Source organism: Pecten maximus, chromosome 8 (assembly GCF_902652985.1).
Source record: "Pecten maximus chromosome 8, xPecMax1.1, whole genome shotgun sequence".
NCBI classification, from domain to species: Eukaryota; Metazoa; Mollusca; class Bivalvia; order Pectinida; family Pectinidae; genus Pecten; species Pecten maximus.
The window spans coordinates 3921033-3941023 of NC_047022.1; the positions used below are offsets into that span (position 1 = coordinate 3921033).

At 36.2% G+C, this 19991-nt stretch overlaps 1 long non-coding RNA gene across 1 annotated transcript; it reads right to left on the bottom strand.

Annotated features, from left to right (window-relative positions):
• Positions 1-2180: 2180 nt before the first annotated feature.
• On the bottom strand, positions 2181-4802 carry LOC117333718. Its single transcript, XR_004533991.1, has 2 exons — positions 4389-4802; positions 2181-2413 (listed from the first exon to the last, which is right to left on the bottom strand). It is a non-coding gene; the product is annotated as an uncharacterized LOC117333718 (long non-coding RNA).
• Between the last annotated feature and the right edge of the window lie 15189 nt (positions 4803-19991).

Consider the following 19991-nt stretch of genomic DNA (forward strand, 5'->3'; position numbering starts at 1 on the left):
CATGTACCACAGTATCGACACGTGTACCACAGTATAGACACGTGTACCACAGTATCGACACGTGTACAACAGTATCGACACATGTACCACAGTATCGACACATGTACAACAGTATCGACACATGTACCACATTATCGACACGTGTACCACAGTATCGACACGTGTACACAGTATCGACACGTGTACCACAGTATCGACACGTGTACCACAGTATAGACACGTGTACCACAGTATAGACACGTGTACACAGTATCGACACGTGTACCACAGTATCGACACGTGTACCACAGTATAGACACGTGTACCACAGTATAGACACGTGTACACAGTATCGACACGTGTACCTCAATATCGACACATGTACCACAGTATCGACACGTCTACCACAGCATCAACACGTGTTCTAAAGTATCGAAACATGTACCAGAGTAGCGACACATGTACACAGTATCGACACGTGTACAACAGTATTGACACGTGTACCACAGTATTGACACGTGTACCACAGTATCGACACATGTACCACAGTTCATTCGACAAACTCAATCAGTGATCCTATGATATATATGTTAATACTTAATTGTCTATCATGATTTGCCAGTGGTTTCGTTTGTCCGGAAACGTTGTCATGTGTACCGAGGGTTTGTCCTGTCGAGCTCTCTACTTTACTCAAATGTGCAGCTTCCAAAGCTTGTTTGTTTGTTTGTTTTTGTTTAACGTCCTATTAACAGCCAGGGTCATTTAAGGACGTACCAGGTTTTGGAGGTGGGGGAAAGCCGGAGTAACCGGAGAAAAACCACCGGCCTACGGTCAGTACCTTGCAACTGCCCCACGTAGGTTTCGAACTCGCAACCCAGAGGTGGAGGGCTAGTGATAAAGTGTCGGGACACCTTAACCACTCGGCAACTGCGGCCCCAGCTTCCAAAGATAGGGGATTATTATGCCATGAATAAATTTCAATAAAGTACATGTAACATACGTTTTAATTTTGCATCAAACTAAGTCTGTTGACTTATTATATATCATCCTATATTGAATTGTGAAGCTGTGGCATAGATCAGAATGAAGCAGATGCCATGGACGGCTTCTACACGTCTCAAATGACGCCACAACCTTTCAGGTTCAAGAACGGTAACTCTTACTTAGTTTTCTCCGACTTTTTGCTTTTTTCAAATTACGATAAAATTTTGTTTTTCATTGGTTTTCCGATTTTAAATTATAAACTATTTCAAACAAATTATATCTAATACACATGTAACCTAGATTGACAAAAACAAATCAATAATCAATGGAATACGTGTCAACTGTTCAAGTTTTATGCATATTTGATTTAGTTAAAAAAGTAAGGACATATCATATAACTGATCTAAGTTAACTTAAACAATTACAAAACGGATTAAGAGAATCTTCATCGAAGGTTTAAGATGTACAAACGTTTTATATCAGCATCCAAGATGGCCACCTATCAACCATTTTTTCTGATCAGTCCCGAAACCAAAACAGCACAACTTAGCAACAAGGGAAATCTTCACATGCGTGGAGTCTGTAAAGTCCGAGTAGATCCATTAAGCATTTCTCAAGAAATAGCGATAGCAAGACAAGAATTGTTTAAGGACGGACGACGGACGGGCGACTTACTACGGACGGACGGACCACGGACGCAGGGCGATTTGAACAACCTACCATCTGATTGTGATGGGCTAATATATGTGAAAACTTGGTTTGTTTTTTGGTTTGTTTTTGTTTAACGTCCTATTTTTTCCCATTTCATGTTAGATCATTTTTTTCTAAGTGGAGACTAAAGATGACGTTTGGTTTGGTTTGGTTTGTTTTGTTTAACGTCCTATTAACAGCCAGGGTCATTTAAGGGTGTGCCAGGTTTTGGAGGTGGAGGAAAACCGGAGTACCCGGAGAAAAACCACCGGCCATCGGTCAGTACCTGGCAACTGCCCCACGTAGGTTTCGAACTCGCAACCCAGTGGTGGAGGGCTAGTGTTAAAGTGTTGGTACACCTTAACCACTCGGCCACCGCGGCCCCATATGTGAAAACCCTTCGCGTTGATTATACAAGTCTATATAGTTTAGTATAAGACCAATGCCTTAGATTGATTCACTGGAATACATAAGTGGTGTAAAACATCTCAGTAAATGACTAGTGGAACAGAAACTGATTTTCAAACAACAGTTCCTCTCATTTAATTGTACCCAAAATATTCGCTTACAAAAGCCATGTCAAACAGATCAATGTTCAGATTAGTCAGAGGTAGTGACAATTTATGTGTACAGGTGTTTGCCAAAGGTAGACCTCCCGGAGAAAAATCAATCGTTGGTTGCAACGAGAACCCGAGTGTGGGTTCTTCCTCACATTCAGTAGCAAATCTCAGGATCCTACCAATTGTGACGCGTCTACCAGCTGAAATATGAAAACAAAAAATCAGAATGACAGTTAAATATTTTGCTAATCATAATCAGATGATACCATTTAAATAGCAGGTTAAAGTTTTAAAACAAATAAAGTAAATCTATTATCAGATAAAGATTCATGAAGGTCATCCAGAGAAAGTAATACACAATAATTCAATTAACATTTTTTGGTCCCGCCCATCTGCCAAGGAGGTCGATCAGGTCCATCAATGGCATACAAACGAACCTTCATTCCATGCTGATAACGTTAGCCAAGATAGAATGAATTCCAATACAAAGATTCGAAAAAGTGATCACTGAAATTACTAAGGTAATTATAAAGTGTTCACCAACATCCTGAACGATACCAGAATCTTAGCTCCAAAACACTCAAATACATAAAGGATGCCATTCTTAAATGAGATTTTGGAAAAGGTTTCCCTATGACAAATCTTTAAACACATATTGACCGGATTTTACATCATTCAAGTTCAGCATTCCACATTACAATTTTGATTGTTCTAGTATAACAATTTTTTTTTAATTTGTCACGGTGACCTAGTTTTGAAAAAACCCTGGATCCATAGTATACAAATATAAGATATAAAATTTTCATTGTTCTGTGGCATTTTTTTGGAAAAATTGGTTATCGTGACCTAATTTTGCAAAATTCATGTTCAACATCTATTGCTCATCCTAGATGTCAATTTTCACTGTTCTGTTGCAATGTTTAGAAAAGTAGGTCACAGTGACCTAATTTTGCAAAATTCAATTGCAGCATCTATTGTTCACCTAAGAGGTGAATTTTCATTGTCATATTGCAATGTTTAGAAAAGTAGGTCAGTGACCTAGTTTTACAAAATTCAAGTTCAGCATCTATTGCTCATCCAAGGTGTCAATTTTCATTGTTCTGTGGCAGTTTTCGGAAAATAGGTCACAGTGACCTCATTTTCCAAAATCCATGTTCAACATCTATTGCTTATCAAAGATGTATATTTTCATTATCCTATAGCAATTCAATTCATACAAAATTAGGTTACGGTGAACTTATCTTATAAAATTCAATTAATGTATGTAAAGTAAGGACATACCTGTTAATAAAAAAATGTACAACATAATACTTGCTTCATTAATAAAGCAATGAAGTTTTTATTACATTTTCGTATTTTAAAATTTTCTAAATATGTGCTACACCTATAATGTGTCAACTGTCAAGGACAAAATTTTATCAGTTATAAAGCTCTGGAATGTAGACCCTGCAAAGGGTCGCCATAGCAGAATACATTAATTCAAGCTATCCACAGTTCAAACATATACATGTGTAACGTGTCGGGGGTCCGTACCCAAGTTACTTCTTGGGATCCCTTATAGGTGCTCTTTCCGGGTGCTCAAAAGTGCCGATATATACAAAAATATATTCTGAGCATGCCTTGCTCAAGAATGGTAGCAACAATAAAACATATACACACAACCTTACTGAGCAGAACTGACTAACAATAATTACAGATATTAACTATATGTAGAGCAAAGGGCAAAACGTCTCTACCTATATCTGCTCACTACTTAAACAACACCAAATATCAACTATTAATATACAAGGTAAATTATAAGAGAGAGCATGTAATGTTACGGCTATGTTAGACCCCAGTACTCGATCCCCGAGTACTCCCACCAGACTACTACGCCGATACGCCTGTCCGCTCAAAGGGACATAACTCCTATAATACCGACCAGCACGCACACACACACAACAGCTACAATGCACCGCTGCTCACAGTCACAGCCAGCCTCAGGTACCAGTGCTCAGAACACTCCAGAGCACGCGTTACAGCGTCTGCTCACTACAGCAGGGCCCGTATATTATTTACTATACGACCGCTCTAACCTACGGGATGCATGTGAAGAGAGCAAGACTGAGGGAAAGCACTATTTCAGCTACGTCTACAGTCTGCTCACTCACTTCAACTCGTAGTTTATTACCGTACCTTTTTGTGCTGCTGCCTGGTCAGTCATCGAAGTCTGGTCTAACTGACAAGCTAGCAGACGGCTTTATATACCCTCTCAAAACCGAAGGTGGCGCCGTCTATGTTCCCGCCGGAACTTTCCTATACTATATCTTTGTCTCTAAAATGTTTGAATGTTACGCGCTCTAATCACGCCATGCCTCAAGCTTATTATTGCCACCGAGGTGGTATCAAAACACGGAAGTAAACAGGTATTGTAACGTTATGAACTGTATAACATATGTACAAATAAACAAACAGCTGGATAGGTGAAAATATGCTTGTCACACATGTAACCCCTTTTTTCACCTCCCACAACACAAACGCCTGTAATCACGGCATCTGATCATTCCTAGCAGTCGACTGAGATGCTGCCTAAGGAATACAGAATATCTGACATAGGTAAATATAATGTAAAGCACTTAACATATAATAAATAGGTTTGGAAAATTAGTATACATCATTTAAATAACTCATTCTTTTTGTATGTAATAACTTTCACTTTGAAGTGGAAAAGCCATCCATATATTTTCCCAAGAATGCATTGTGTTTGACATTTCCGTTTTCCTAATATAAAGAAGGAATACAATTTATTCTAATTATTTAATCAAAGTACTGGAAGTACTGTAAACGAACATTATTGTTTAATGCAAAATCAGTAATCTTCTAAGTTTTAAGTTGATAAATTTACTGATATCGGTTTAGGAATTAATTGCAAATAATTTGAAATGTTTGCAGCTGTTCTGATTTGATTGTACACATGCATGTTTCTGTAAGGTCCTAATTGAAATTGGAAGTTTGTTGATCTATCTTGGATCGATGAAAATAAAATATGTCTTCTTTCTTTCGGGAAGGCATCATCAGTTATAATACAGCCAGGACTCTGTGACCTTATTGATGCCAACTTCTAATATGCACTAAATTTAGGCTAGTTCTATCGTTAGTTTGGCATACATAGTTGTATTTCAACTTAATATGATGAAACACACATAAAGAATTACTGAAAACCAAAACCAGAGCTGCTAATCAAGGCCCGAATTAAGAATGTATCCTATTGAAACTGTACTCAAGCATTTATGGTACTTTAAAACAAATAAAACCTGACTCCTTTTGTTCAGGAATCATTTGATGTTAATAAATCTGTATATGAGAAGATAAACTTCTGGTATAATTACAGTATTGTAAACAATGTGATAAAGAATAACAACCAGATAAAGACTATCTTCATAGTTCAGCAAACAGGAAAAGAAAACTTCAAGATTCATTTTCAACTTCAAACCTGATCACAAAGATTACAGTCCATTCGATGGGACGACACATTCCCTATTTATTGTCCTTTTCCAATGTTGATCATCCAATCATACTGAACCACACAATTCAGCAATGTAATTGCACAAATCACACCTTTATGTGGAGAGAACATTTTTGGGGGTGTTATAATATTCCATAACTGTATGCAAATTGTGAAGCATTCCATATCTATAACTATATATATACAGTACGTGTATATATTTACACATATCAAAATTGGAATGACACAGGAGATTTGCAAGTTTAATCATCAGTCATGGGAGGTTTATGTAAAATGTTATATTTACCGGGGTAATTAGTAATTTTGAGAATATATTTATGAAGCTCTATTCTGTACATTCTACCAGTGCTTAAAGAATGGTCACAATTATATGCTCTCCAATGTCAAAATTAATCATATGTAAAATATTACAAACAACTGTTTGGTTGGTCAGATCTTGTTTCTTCTCTTAGATACCAAGATTTATTACATTTTTACCAGTGAAATATCAAAAATTATTCATTCTATAAAAGTGATATTTTTCACTAGTGAAAAATATCACTTTTGCTGATTTGACCAATCAAATTAATGATTAGAAAATAGCAAAATAATTGACCAATCAGAAAGCCCGACATATACGTCAGCAGCTGGACAGGGGAAACTACTTTTTTTTGTTTACAAATTATCGCTGTAGTCCTAGTTAGCATACGGGATAGGGTTTTCGTTGATAAAAAATGTAATAAACAGAATATCTAACAGTGTCTTCAGTAAAACCAAATATATTTCACTCGTGCGGCTAATATTTTGATATTTTTCACTCGTGCGGCTAATATTTTGATATTTTTCACTCGTGCTGCGCACTCGTGAAAAATATCAAAATATTAGCCCCACTCGTGAAATATATTTGGTTTTACTGAAGACACTGTTAGATATCCTCTATATATTATTTCCATTTCATATCCTTTTGTATCGCTGGTATGAATGAGTTATGTCAATACATCAATGTCTAATTCAGATTAATTTTTGCTCGAGTTATCGTGAAAAATAAATGTAAACATATGAAACCATTGATGCTATAATAGGCGTTTTTGTTTTAGGCTATACAATATTTTTCCTCATCCGAAAAGGGGGAGGGTCCTGACCCCCAGGATAATTCTTTCTCTCATATCCCGCCATGATTGATATAAAAAAAAATGTATGTAAGGACTTTTATTTCCCATGGCATATCACGCAACGCAACATCAACTAGACTTGAGGTCACGAATTCGGCGATGCCGAAAAGTGAAAATGGCGACATGATAAAACAATAACATTTCACAATATTTTAACCTTACGTTTTAGATGATTTCTTTAACTTTATTTTCGTCAAAAAAGCTCAGGGGGGGGGGGGGGGGGGGGGGGGGGGGTTATATTTTCAAAATGGAGGCCAGTTAAAAGATTTTCATAGTTTTTAACAGGTGTACGAAGCCCACTAGATTATGGTATCATTCCGATGAATCAATGGATCGGTTTGTCTTCATCTTTTGCAAATCGTGTAGTGTATGGTAATGACAGGTCGCTATTGTTTTTGCGGTCTGGGTGATAAACGGTTGATTCACGTATCACATCACAATCTTTTTAACACATTCATAAACAAAGTATAATATATTTGGATACGGCATCAATAATATATATATATATAGTATGTTTCATTTATATATGTAGTTTATTTGAGTTCAATACATTATATACTATAACAGTCTATATCCAAAATCTAGAGGCCAGGCTTGCGGCTAACGGCCGGCTTGAGTGCCAAACCAAAGACTTCCTTTCAGCTACGAATACAGGACTTAGACTTCCCCGATGGACAGTTTAACACGTGAACTATTTCATCAGAAAGTTACCTAATACATATACATGGCATACTCTGTTTACAACAGCTTAGTTGAGATTGCTAATGAACACTGCAAATATATTATTGAATAATCATGTAGGCCACTAATCTTACATAACATGTCTGGTAAATTGTATGACAGGTGACAAACCTTTATACATGATTAATTACGTATATACATTAGCTTAGTAGCTGACAAAGTCTGTCTCATAACAGGGGTAACATATTTAACTAAATGTCATTTTTGAAATTCGGCACAAAAGATTATTTGGAAATAGAGTCAAGTTTTAACAAAAATGCCATCACATACATCACATCACATACATCACATCACATCACATCACATCACATCACATACATCACATCACATACATCACATCACATACATCACATCAAATGGAGACGCATTTATTGAATTCCTTGGGAATGTTCAGCGTAAGCTTCATAAAAATGTCCGACAAAATACCATATTAGAAACGGCAAATAATGTGAAAACAGACCGGACCGAAATTGCAACTACATTGTTAACAAAGTGGTCAACGGTGACCTTTGACCTTTAACCTTGACCGATGACCACATAGTTTTATTCATATTTAGGCCTTGATTGTTTGATGCTATGGTATGAAATCAAATTTGTCTAGATATACACGACCGGATGGTCCTATGATGTAGATCTGATACACACGACCGGATGGTCCCATGATGTAGATCTGATATACGATATAATACTGATATACACGACCGGATGGTCCCATGATGTAGAGAGGACAACACTCAGTGTCTCCTATTTGTTTACGTTACAGTAAACACAAACGCATGTTTGATTAGCAATGACAAGTCTATCCTTGCTGTACTGATAACTCATCGTTACAGGAAATATATGTATACATATGTAGAATGCATGAAAAAAATTAAACGATGTTTTCAACGATGTTTAACAAAAAACGAAGTTTATCAACCCCTAACAACACCAATATTAAAAAGCTTAATTTAACAGCAGGTATTGTAATCAACGGTAGGTAAATATTGAATATAGCCAGAGTTGTTTTTTTTTCTCGAAGAAATTGCCAAAATATATCCACATCGTCATCCTGCTCGTCTTCTAGGTTCTTGTTAATTTTCACTGGGACAGTTCCAGCATAGCTGGTAATTATACCCATCCCACACTTAGGATTTTTTTTCGCTTTGATTTATAACATTTTGTGGATCACTGATCAAACCACGCAGGCAAGTGTTTTTATTATCTAATCACATCCTTAAACTTAGTCCTGACCCAGGAATTTTCAAAATAGTTTCCATAAAAGATATTAGTTTCAACTGCATAGCCATGATCTGTTTACTGTCATAGACAATTAAACGATTATAATGAACTGTAAATATTTACTTGTCATGTGATGATTTGCTTACCTGTTCACAACTTTAACCTGAAGATGTATAGGAATCCGATATTTCAATCATCACTATTGATATATCTCTCTTGGAACTCCAACATGGCCACAGTATGTATTGTGTCGTTAACAAACTTGAAGCAATCCTAAATAAAATCAGAGAATACTGAAGCGTCAACTAAATTTAATTAAACTAGATATTACACAGAGACCACCGAAAGAAGTACAAGAGAATGAACCCGGGTGATCCGGAGCGTATCCCGGTTCATCAACGACACCCGCCATGTAAATCTCACCAACCTTCATCAACCTGTATCTCTCGAATCCTTTTGCCGTAAATATATTCGAAACCAATATCTATCAAGACAATCTTGATATTCAGAGCAAGCCCTGAGACAACAAATCAATTGTAAACATCATGTAAACATCTTAGGTTGAAGACGAAACGAATAGTTTACCATCGGAAAATCAAAATCGTCATGTTTATCTTAGTTTAAGTAAAGATCGAAGTAAGTGGCTGATGAAGAAGAGTCTGCTGTATCCTTGAGTCAAGGATGAAGAGTCAAGATGATACGGATTGTTTAAGTCCATCAAATATCGCAGCAAAATACATTTTAGGTTTATCTACATTTGTGTCAAGAAATGGAGATCACAAAAATAATTTTAAAATATAGTATTCACTTATGCGAAATAAGTTACTTTTGCTGGGACGTTGTTTGGAAAACTTCCTTCAAAAGTGTCGTGACAATAGTGGAATATGACATTGAAGACAGGAGGAATCGTGTCATCATCATCACTGTATTTCGTATCGTTGTTTCGTTCTGTTGAATCAACTTCCGAAAAAGCTTCTGCTACCCTATCCTTACGACAAGAAGGTCTAGTCAGCGGTTCAAGATCATATGACGAACAGTCGTTGTCTGTCACGATCTCAATTTTCGATCTTTGACATAGATAGTTGTCTGAAAACTGAATACTACACATGTGTCATCTTATCGTTTTCAAAGCGTTATCCGCAACATAACCGTAGCATTTCAGTCCTGCTTTCGACGTATTTCCGTAGTAATACCGTAGTGCTAGCAAGTGCTATCGTAACTGATAGGAAATTACATGTAGCAACATGACAACACAGCACCTTGAGTTTGGCTCAGTTTTCTTCATTTAGTAATAATCACAGAAGATAGATCCGGTAACCGGTTCAGATTTCCGGAAATTATCAAAATCAAATCTAAATTTAACAAATTATTTCTAAATGATAATATTGGATTTGAAAACGACAATAACTGTAATTACCGTAGCAGATATAATTTTAAATTGTAAAAGCAAAATTGCAGTCTCCAGATAATTATGTGGCGGCCGCCTGATGATTAAGTGGCTGACGCCAGATGATTAAGCGGCGGCCGCCAGATAATAAGTGGCGGCCGCCAGATACAATATTTTTGCATGCCATGAAAAACATACTCCAATGTGAGCCTAATACGCTTCCGTAATAATCAGCGGTGTGCGTCGTAAACAATTTACATTTTCAACTTCATCTTGATTAACAAAAGGCCCAGAGACCTGATATTGGGTCAGTTGCATGCTGGAACAAAAGGCTATAAGTTTGTTTAAATGGATGACCTTGACCTACATTCAAGGCCAAAGGGGTAAAATATGCTAAAATCTTTAAATGACTTCTTCTTAATAACCAAAAGGCCCAGAGACCCAGTATTATGTATGTAGCATTCTGGGATGAAGGGCTACCAAGTTTGTTCAAATGGTTAACCTTGACCTTCATTCAAGGTCACAGGTGTCAGATATGCTAAAATCTTTAATTGACTTCTTTTTTATAACAAAACGGTCCATAGACCCAATATTAGGTCTGTAGCATTTTGTGATGTAGGGCTACCAAGTCTGTTCAAATGGATGACCTTGACCTTCATTTCAAGATCACAAGGGCCAAATGTACTAAAATATATCAAACCTCAGGTGACTGTAAAGGCCTATGGGCTTCTTGTTCCAATTTACAATGCAAAACAATGAATATCAGAACGGCTCAACGGATTGATCAAATTGATTATATACTATACACACTATATTATCAGCCTCGTTCAACAGAACATGGATTACCAGTACTTCGTGTTAGATATTTTTGACTATTGTACATACATCCATAATATACTTGTTTTATTACATAATTTTTAAAACACACTTAAAAAGTCTAGAAGTCGCCATGACTGTCGTCAGGCAGTGTTGACATTTGAGTGTCTTTTAAAGAGTAGGACCGAATTCCAAAACGTCACAGGTGTTCAATAATTCGCACGTGATAAAATTCCAAGCGTCAAAGATGTTTAATAGTTCGCACGTGAGCAAATTCCAAAATGTTAAGGTGTTCAATAGTTAGTACGTGAACGTGCAAATGACATTTTAGCCGTGCAATAGTTCAAAATATAGCTTATGCGTATAATTAAGGAGAAACAAGCGTATAACGTAATAATTATATATATATGAAAATCTCAATAAATTTTGGTCATTGAAAATGCCATTACTCTTTAAAATGAGAACATTAGTTTGGTAATTTTTGAATGAGCAAATCAAGCTAATCTAGCTTAGATATGCTTACGCAGCGTATCAGCTCTTATCTGTGTCATTTGTAATAAGCTGTTTTTCAATAAAGCGTCAATATAAATCCTAGCAACAGCCACAGCTATATAAGAATGGGTGTCAAAAAAGAGCAAAACCCCAAATAGAGCAGAGAGAAAAAGGAAAGATTTAAGATCCCAAGTGTTGCCATATGGGCACTGGAACTTTTTTTGTCTCTTCAATGTCCCGTAAATAGACGGGGGATAATATCCGATAACTATTAGTATTCGGAGAGGGGGCATTTTTACTCGCCGGCTATGATCAAAATACATTTGGATCAAGAGGGCCTCATCCTCAGGCTTTTACCACTGAACAAAAGATAAAGGAAAACGGCAGCCCCGACTATGTAAGGGGATCCCCGCAATTAGTCTCCTCTCATGACATGCAGTGAAATACATATTCTTTATCCACTCCTGCATGTCATTTGGTAGGTTGGTCCGCAATTATTCGGATATATATGTACATACCTAGTGTTGCGAGACCAGTATCATGTAATTCTTAAAAAGTTTTTTTTTATATCTTTCATCAATGACTATCTGAATATACCAAAATATCATGTAAGCATGTATATTAAATAAAGATATATATCTATATAGAGAGCGAGCCAAGCTAATGTCAGTGAAAATAATTCACGTTGTCTCGAAATAGCTGCCAGACCCTTCAATATGGAACCATATTTTCATACTACCAAATATTAGGTTTCAAAAACAGATATCTATTAACTGTGAGAGTTACGATAATAAAATTACATGTTTGTGGAGCTCAATGCCTTGTTGACCGCTGAAATAAAAGTGCAATTGAAAGAAGTAAGGTTTTTGCAAGTAAGTGTACATGCATTGTCAGTATGATTTTCTTGGCAACAGGGCACAGACATTAAGAATGCCATTCGTTTAGTTAAGTTAATTTGTTTTAAAGATAGCGTCATTTAATGACATGCCATGTTTTGAAAGTGGAGGAAAGCCCGAACACCCAGAAAAAAACCCACACCGGTCCACGGTCAGTACCAGGTAACTGCCCTACGTGAGTTTCGAACAATTAACCAAGAGGTGGACACCTTAACTATTCGGCCACCGAGCTTTATTTGCTTTGAAATAGTGCCAATAAAAATCGTATTCAACTTAGCAATGACATTTTCTATGAAATACAAAATATTTAGGACTATTTATAACTATGAATATATTTGAAGTCTCGATGCAAAATTGACCATAACTAAGGAACAGAAGACAAGTAGTGATGATGAACCTAATCGTCGTCCTTAAGATTTGAAATATTCATCGACAAACAAAATGTTCATAATAAACAAGGAGGTTTTGGCATTATGTTGAAGGGATGGACAACGCGCTGAACTAGAAATAACCATGATTTTCAAATCAAAAGTGTTCGACACATGTGCTTAGTTAACCGAGATCAAAACATTCGATTAATTCATCAGTGGTGATTAACGCTCCACCAACAGTTAAGGTCATTTAAGAACCACCTTCTCCGTGTGTGAGATGCATGTGTGGTGATCATGTAACTGTTCTAGGAGGAGGCTATTATATAGTCGTCTTTGCCTCTCTGTCTACGAATTGCTGAGCACAGTTTGCTTTCACATATTCTAAACCTGAACATTGAAATAACGATTCATGACGACCCTAAAAGAAGATTGCTTCCCTTTTATACCACAATAAAATTAAAATTGCGCATTATTGATAATATACCCGATCTATGTTTTATGTCGATAGATAGTTGACATTGGTGTTGTAGCATGTACTTTGTTACTTTAAAAACACAGAGATACAAAAGTGTACATATATACAAATGGCAGGTTCGTCCTTCTTTGGAACACATGGCCTGGGTTGGGACACTAAGGACAGTCCTAAATACACGATTCTGCCTCATCAGACATGATCAGTGAGATGTAGCAGTAGTAAAACATCTCTCTTCACAAATGAATACTTCAAAAGCAAGGCGAAGAACTCATATGGTCATCAACACAGTGTTGCCAACGCCTATTTACCTGAATACTATACAATACTCTGAATTATTTGGTTATGTAAAATTCTTGAATTGCCTAAATATCTGTTTATATTACATCAAGCAGACGTTTATTCTCCCTTAAGCCTACCTTTTGTTTATTACATATGTCAGGTGTACCTGTTGTCGGGGTAACTGTTACACATGGTCCTCGACCTCCCTGTGTTTGTAATGAATTATAGGTTAACTGTGGAATTAAAAAGTATATACAAAACTGTCATATAACGAGATTATATCTGGTGTAGGAACACATCGCACCACTAAATGTATATGGAAACGCAAAATTATCCGACACCGCTAGGATTTGAGTGTATATGAAATAAAATATGGCATGGCAAAACACTGACCTTACATATAAAGGCAAATGAAATACATATAATGTATCTATTGACCCAAAAATATCAATCTAGTACCATATTGACTGGTCGATATTTCACAATTATCAATTATTAATATTTATTTGAACCGACGCCATATTGACAACTATTTTAGTCTTGGTCGACCTAACCGCCATATTACAGCACGATGGACCTAAAAAACAGTATCTATTTTTATACAGTTCAGCCGTTATGATTTGTAAGCAATTAATTCGTGCTATATCAATAGAATATGTTTAGGTAATTAATAAAAGTCTGTTTCATACTATAGAAGAAGAAAAATATGATAAATTATATTTGGCCTTTTCGGTCCATTGCGTTCCGATTCAGAAGGTTAGTTGCACCTTAAAAGACTGGCGGGTTTACAGTGTGAGATTTTGACAAGCGTAAAGCTAGCAATAATATAGCTTAACCAAACGTACAATATTGTAAAAAGCCTTGTCATGCAGATGGGAACATTTCTCTAGTAGGAGGGTTTCCTAAGAGGATTTATGACTCCCTAACCAAGCACTACATGATTGTATAGTCAGCGTAATAAATAACACGCTTCCAGTTGTGATGAATATCATATTCAAATGAGTTTTTGTCTATTCCGCAGGTTTCAGTCTTTTCATTAACTTTTTATCTTTTGTTGTTTCGTGAATTATGAGTGTTGCATTTTGTAGGGTCAACATGTATCATTTCTGTGAGAATTCGTTTTTCACATCAAGCCTATAGGAGTCCTGATTATTAATTCGCGAACGTAAAATGTGTTAATGACTTTACATCCCTTCTGTTCAATATCTATAGCACGTTTTCATAAAGACAGTCATCTCTTTGCAGTTAACATCATCACGGTAGTGTTTATGGGTTATTTGAAAAAGAAAATACGGCTTAATCATAGCACCTTTCAAAAAGCATTTCCTCGTGACAGAATTGATTTTCAAAGACGATCTTTTTTCTCAAATTTTATTGACAATACACTGTCTCCTAATAAAACTGGCGTGGTGTTTATGTCGTGGTTGCATGATACCCCATGCTGAATGAGGCTCATGTTTCAAAGCGGCACAAAATGGTGAGAAAGATGCCGTCGAAGTATAAAATAAGTCCTTAATAAGAGGATACTATATCAAAGAAAATGAATAATTCAGGACGAGGACTCTCCTACCTTGAACAGATCAGGGTCACTTTGACACGACGGCAAACGGTCAATTGCAGTTGACATGAATATATTACATGCATATTTTTGTTGTTAATTTTGTTAATTTTTATGACGACATAGATAAAGCGTTCAGATAAGATATCATTTAGAGTTTGGTCACTGCTCTGCCACTGTAAGATTGGTTGTGCGACAGTAAGTAAGACTTAACCACTGCTGGCAGTACAAAAAGATTGAATGCTTCTTTAAGTAGATAAAAAGGACTATACTCACACATGCACAGTTTGGATGGAGGACGGGCAGATATTTTCCAATTTTGCCCCCTACAGGGGTCTCCTGTGTTCCTCCTACTTTTTCTTGAGGCCACCACAGTTCTTTTGTTTAATTAAGGCACATACATTTGATCAATGTGATCGCCTATTCTAAACCATGTTCTTTTGTCCACGAGTGAAGTGCGACATCAATGACAAGTGACTATCGAACATTACCTTCGGGACAAGGTGACATAAACACCTTGGTGATAGAAGTCAGTTCCTCACACGCATTACTTCTCGCCGGTTTAATAGTAGAATTTGGTCGAGCTATATTCGCCAGCAAGACAATATGAGGGGAAAATATACCTCTTCCACAGACAGAAAAAGTAAACTCAAGTTGACATTGCCTTGGCCAATGTTGCTCTCGACACCACTATCCCCAATCAAACACTGTCGAGCAAGTGTCTGAGTCTAGCCATAAAAGAGAGAGAAAAAAAAAGAAGAAAAAAAGACGCTTTCACATCCTCCATCATCCCCCAGTCTAATAGGACCCCATGCAAAATAAATTCCCTGAGCTGCTGTTGTCCCGGAGAACATGCAGCACAGGGGGCACTAGCCAAGGGACGAGAAACAACGGACTAGGACCGTTCCTCAATTGCATCAAGAAACCCATCATAAATGTGGGATTCTGAAGTTGGTGCCGACTTCCGAGTTCCGTTTAAGTAAACGAAACTCGGAACCAGCCGGTTCCGTTTAACCAGTTCCGAGTTCAGTTTAAGATAAACGGAACTAGGAACCAGTTCATAGTTCCATTTGATACTAAGTTATGACTATGTACTTGTATTTAATCGTTCGTTTATCTTTATCAATTTTTGTTCAGTCTATATTTCATTTTTTTTTTCATTTACAACATTAACTGATCTTCTGATATTTGTATCGTGCATGTAAATCGTACTGTTTTCGTTTTGTAAATATCACAAATATAAATTTTAACCTCTTAAGACGTTGATATCTTTTTTTTCAAATTCATTTAATAGAAAATATTATAACCGTACATATTTTTTTAAATCTCGTTGCATAATTTTGTTGTATGTTAATCCATTTCACCATGCAATTAAGTTGCTGTCCGTTCAATTAGAAATATTACCTGATAAATACTTATTGAAAAATTAAAGGTTGGACAAAAACAAGGAAGTTTTGATATGATTCACAATTCGAAACATCTGTGCTTAGTTCTTTGGTATCAATACACTCGACTCCTTTGATGGGTTCGACATAAATTTCTTCAGTTTTTACGATTTGACATAGCGCCTCTCTAGGGTACATCCGAGATACTCAATTACAAGACACGTGTGCTATACTTTGGTGAAGTATTTAATTTCCATTCCATGGCTAAGGTAAGTTAAAGATGACCTCCCCTGCATACATGTGGTGAATATGTGTATTTTAGGAGGCTATTGTATATCCGATTTTGTCCCCCCCCCCCCCCCCCCCCCCCCCGACCTATGAATGTTAGTTTACGTTCACGAATTCTGATCGTAAAAATTGAAATAACGAATTATAATGTGGCACATAAATGGAGACTATGTCCCCTTAATAATACAAGAAACTGAAAACTGCGAGTTATTGGTCGGATATATTAATCTTACAGATGTCAAAACGATCTAAATTTTACATCTATAGACAGAATGTCGCTGGTGTTGTAGTAAATTCACTGATGACGATGCTCAGTGTAAGATGGACACACAATTTTGTGTCTGAAGAAGTGTTCGTTGAGAACCAGTTGTAATCAAAATTCACGCTCCTCCTTTCACACTTGAAATGAAGTAAAGCAGAAGGAAAATCTCCAAAGTGGTACAATATCTAATTATCGGAATACTTTGAATTATTCTAAGTCATTTCGAAGGACTAATGTGAAATTAACTGACATTTATCTACGTTTTAGTCTTCATGTAAATATTCCTTTTGTTTGTTTTATGCTTGTTGATCTGAGAGAGATAATGTTCTGTGTAAGTCACGCATGAATGGGTTGCGGTTTTCGATATCTCACTGATTGTAGATTAACTAATGAATTATTACTTTTTAATTAAGTTGTCGGCATTTGCACAAATTGTCTTATTGCATTATGGATGGGAGATGCTTATCTATTTCAGTTCAACAGAAATAATAGAAATAGCTTTATTGTGGTGTCGGAAAAGAACATGTAATGTTATGTGGTTTGCCCACATACAATTCTATTGAACAACTGTTTCTTATTCAGATTTGTTGAATCCTCATACATCACTTTAACTGCTCAATCATCACAATCCAGTGATGCGTCCGATAATTCTGTCTTCGGCCTGGTGCCCTCCTTCGGTCGGGAATTACTGTTCCCATATCCCACATTAAATAGTTTCTTGAGGTGTTTAATCGAAACACTCTCGTATTATATTTGTAAAGATATATTTGATATGACTATTAGTTGATAGGATATAACTGTAAACTAATAGGATATACTTATACGCTTATATGTTATTGATATAAGCTGATATATTAGTATTATTAGTTGATAGGATATTGCTGAAAGCCGATAGGATATAAATATAAGCAGATGGAATATAGATGCAGTTCCGAGTTCCGTTTAAAAAAACCGGAACTAGGAATTAGACCCGAATCTGAAAAGAAATGAAATGTCAATGAGTGTAAGGACACTTATCTGTCAGGTATAAACTTTACGGGACTTGGTCTTTGCTCCCAGTTCCGTTAAAATAAATGAAACTAGTAACCCGTTCCGAGTTCCGTTAAAGATAACTGGGAACCAGTTCCGAGTTCCGTTTAAGTATAACGTAACTCGGAACCAACTTCAGGCTCCCCGTGAATGTATGGTTCACACCCGGCACACTTAATGCCGCATTGCTCCTTCTGTTTGACTACTGACTAGTCGCCAATAATTCCCGGTCGGAACACTACCGACCGTCTTGATAAAACGGCCACCATTCCAAAAGTTCAACCAAACCATCCTCAACATCACAGAATCTTCCCATAGAGCATAACATTTTCTTGTATTTGTTTTATTTGTATTTTGCTGCCCCAGACCAAATAATTAGTTTTTTTGAGAAAAATAAACATCAGCAAAAACAAGAAGTTACATTTTTATATAAAATTGTGATGGATTTGGAGTAATATATTTTTTTGCTGCATTATGCAAAATTTGCTGAAGAACAAAATTACAACTTTCTTTTGCAGTTCTTTCGTGATTGTGTGATTAAAACATCTTCAGATATTATAAGTTAGATTGTCAAAAATATATATGAGGGGTGTTGTAATTAAAATTGTTGAAATATACTGCTATGTATTTTTTCAAAGAAAAAAACTTGTTTTCATTGGTACATAGGGACTGACACTTACTCTAATAACTGACTAAAGAGACATTTCAACATTTCCAGTTGATGTCGGCTCTGAGAGTCAGACCAACGATACATACGACAGAAAACATGTTATTTACTCATTAAAATCCCCAGGTATAAGTAGCTTACCATATCGCCATATTTTTAATCCAAATATTGTGTATTCATAAAGTTTTAACCAGAGCACACCCTGTTCACGTTCTCATCATATCATCATACCATCACTATCAGAGTCTACATTTTATTACATTTGAGATGTCATCAATTTAGGTTGATGTTCGCGCTTAGCCAATTTTAAAATGAAATTTATTGTGAAAACACCATATCATCACCCTAATCAAGTACATACCTACTAAACAATTGATTACATGTTCATATTCATCAGTCAAGGGTAAAGGTCAGACAGCACATCTGGAAAAAGGTTGGTAAATGGAAAAAGCCTGAATATATGAATCCTCATGAAACTCAATGCAGGTTAACTTCATAGCTTCACTACCACATTACACCATGAAGATAAGTTGTTTTATACATGGGAGTACCTACTCATTTCCCTAGTATTTTAAACGAAGAATGGCGGAAGACTATGGTTTTGCTGAATATAATGTTTGCTTTTGGGGTATTTCTTTATTTTATATAGTATATGGTGAAACAATGACACTACATGGGTTCTTGAATAATGTACATGTTGTACTCTACTGATATCACCGTGACTTTATATAACAATTTCCCTTGACGAATAACTTCATCTGATACAAGGTAAATAAATAATTTGAAAAGAGCGACACATATTGCAATTTATATTATATTGTTTTGTCGTATCGAAACAATCTCATTTTAAAGTGACGCATTTTAAATATTCCATTTTAACTTAAAAACATAATAGTAAGCTATGTTATATTGGTGGTGAAGTCACTAAAGCGCTAGAAAATATATTGTTCCATCTGTCATTACTCTGTACCGTGTCTATGGACGGGTTGCAGACTTCCTATCAATCAACTTCAGAATATCAATCTACAGTTAAAAGATAATTTCCTTGACATCATTAAATGAAACACATTAATATGTGAAATTGATTATACACTTTCTACCTTGAATACCAGTTGCGTAGTAGGGTGGTATTGGCGCCAGGCTTTCTCTTATCATTTCACAATCATCACAACAAAGATGGAATACACTTTCTGAACATATGGCCTCGCTTTTGATGGGGGACCCGCAATTCTTGGGGTTGTGTTTGTAGCCTTGG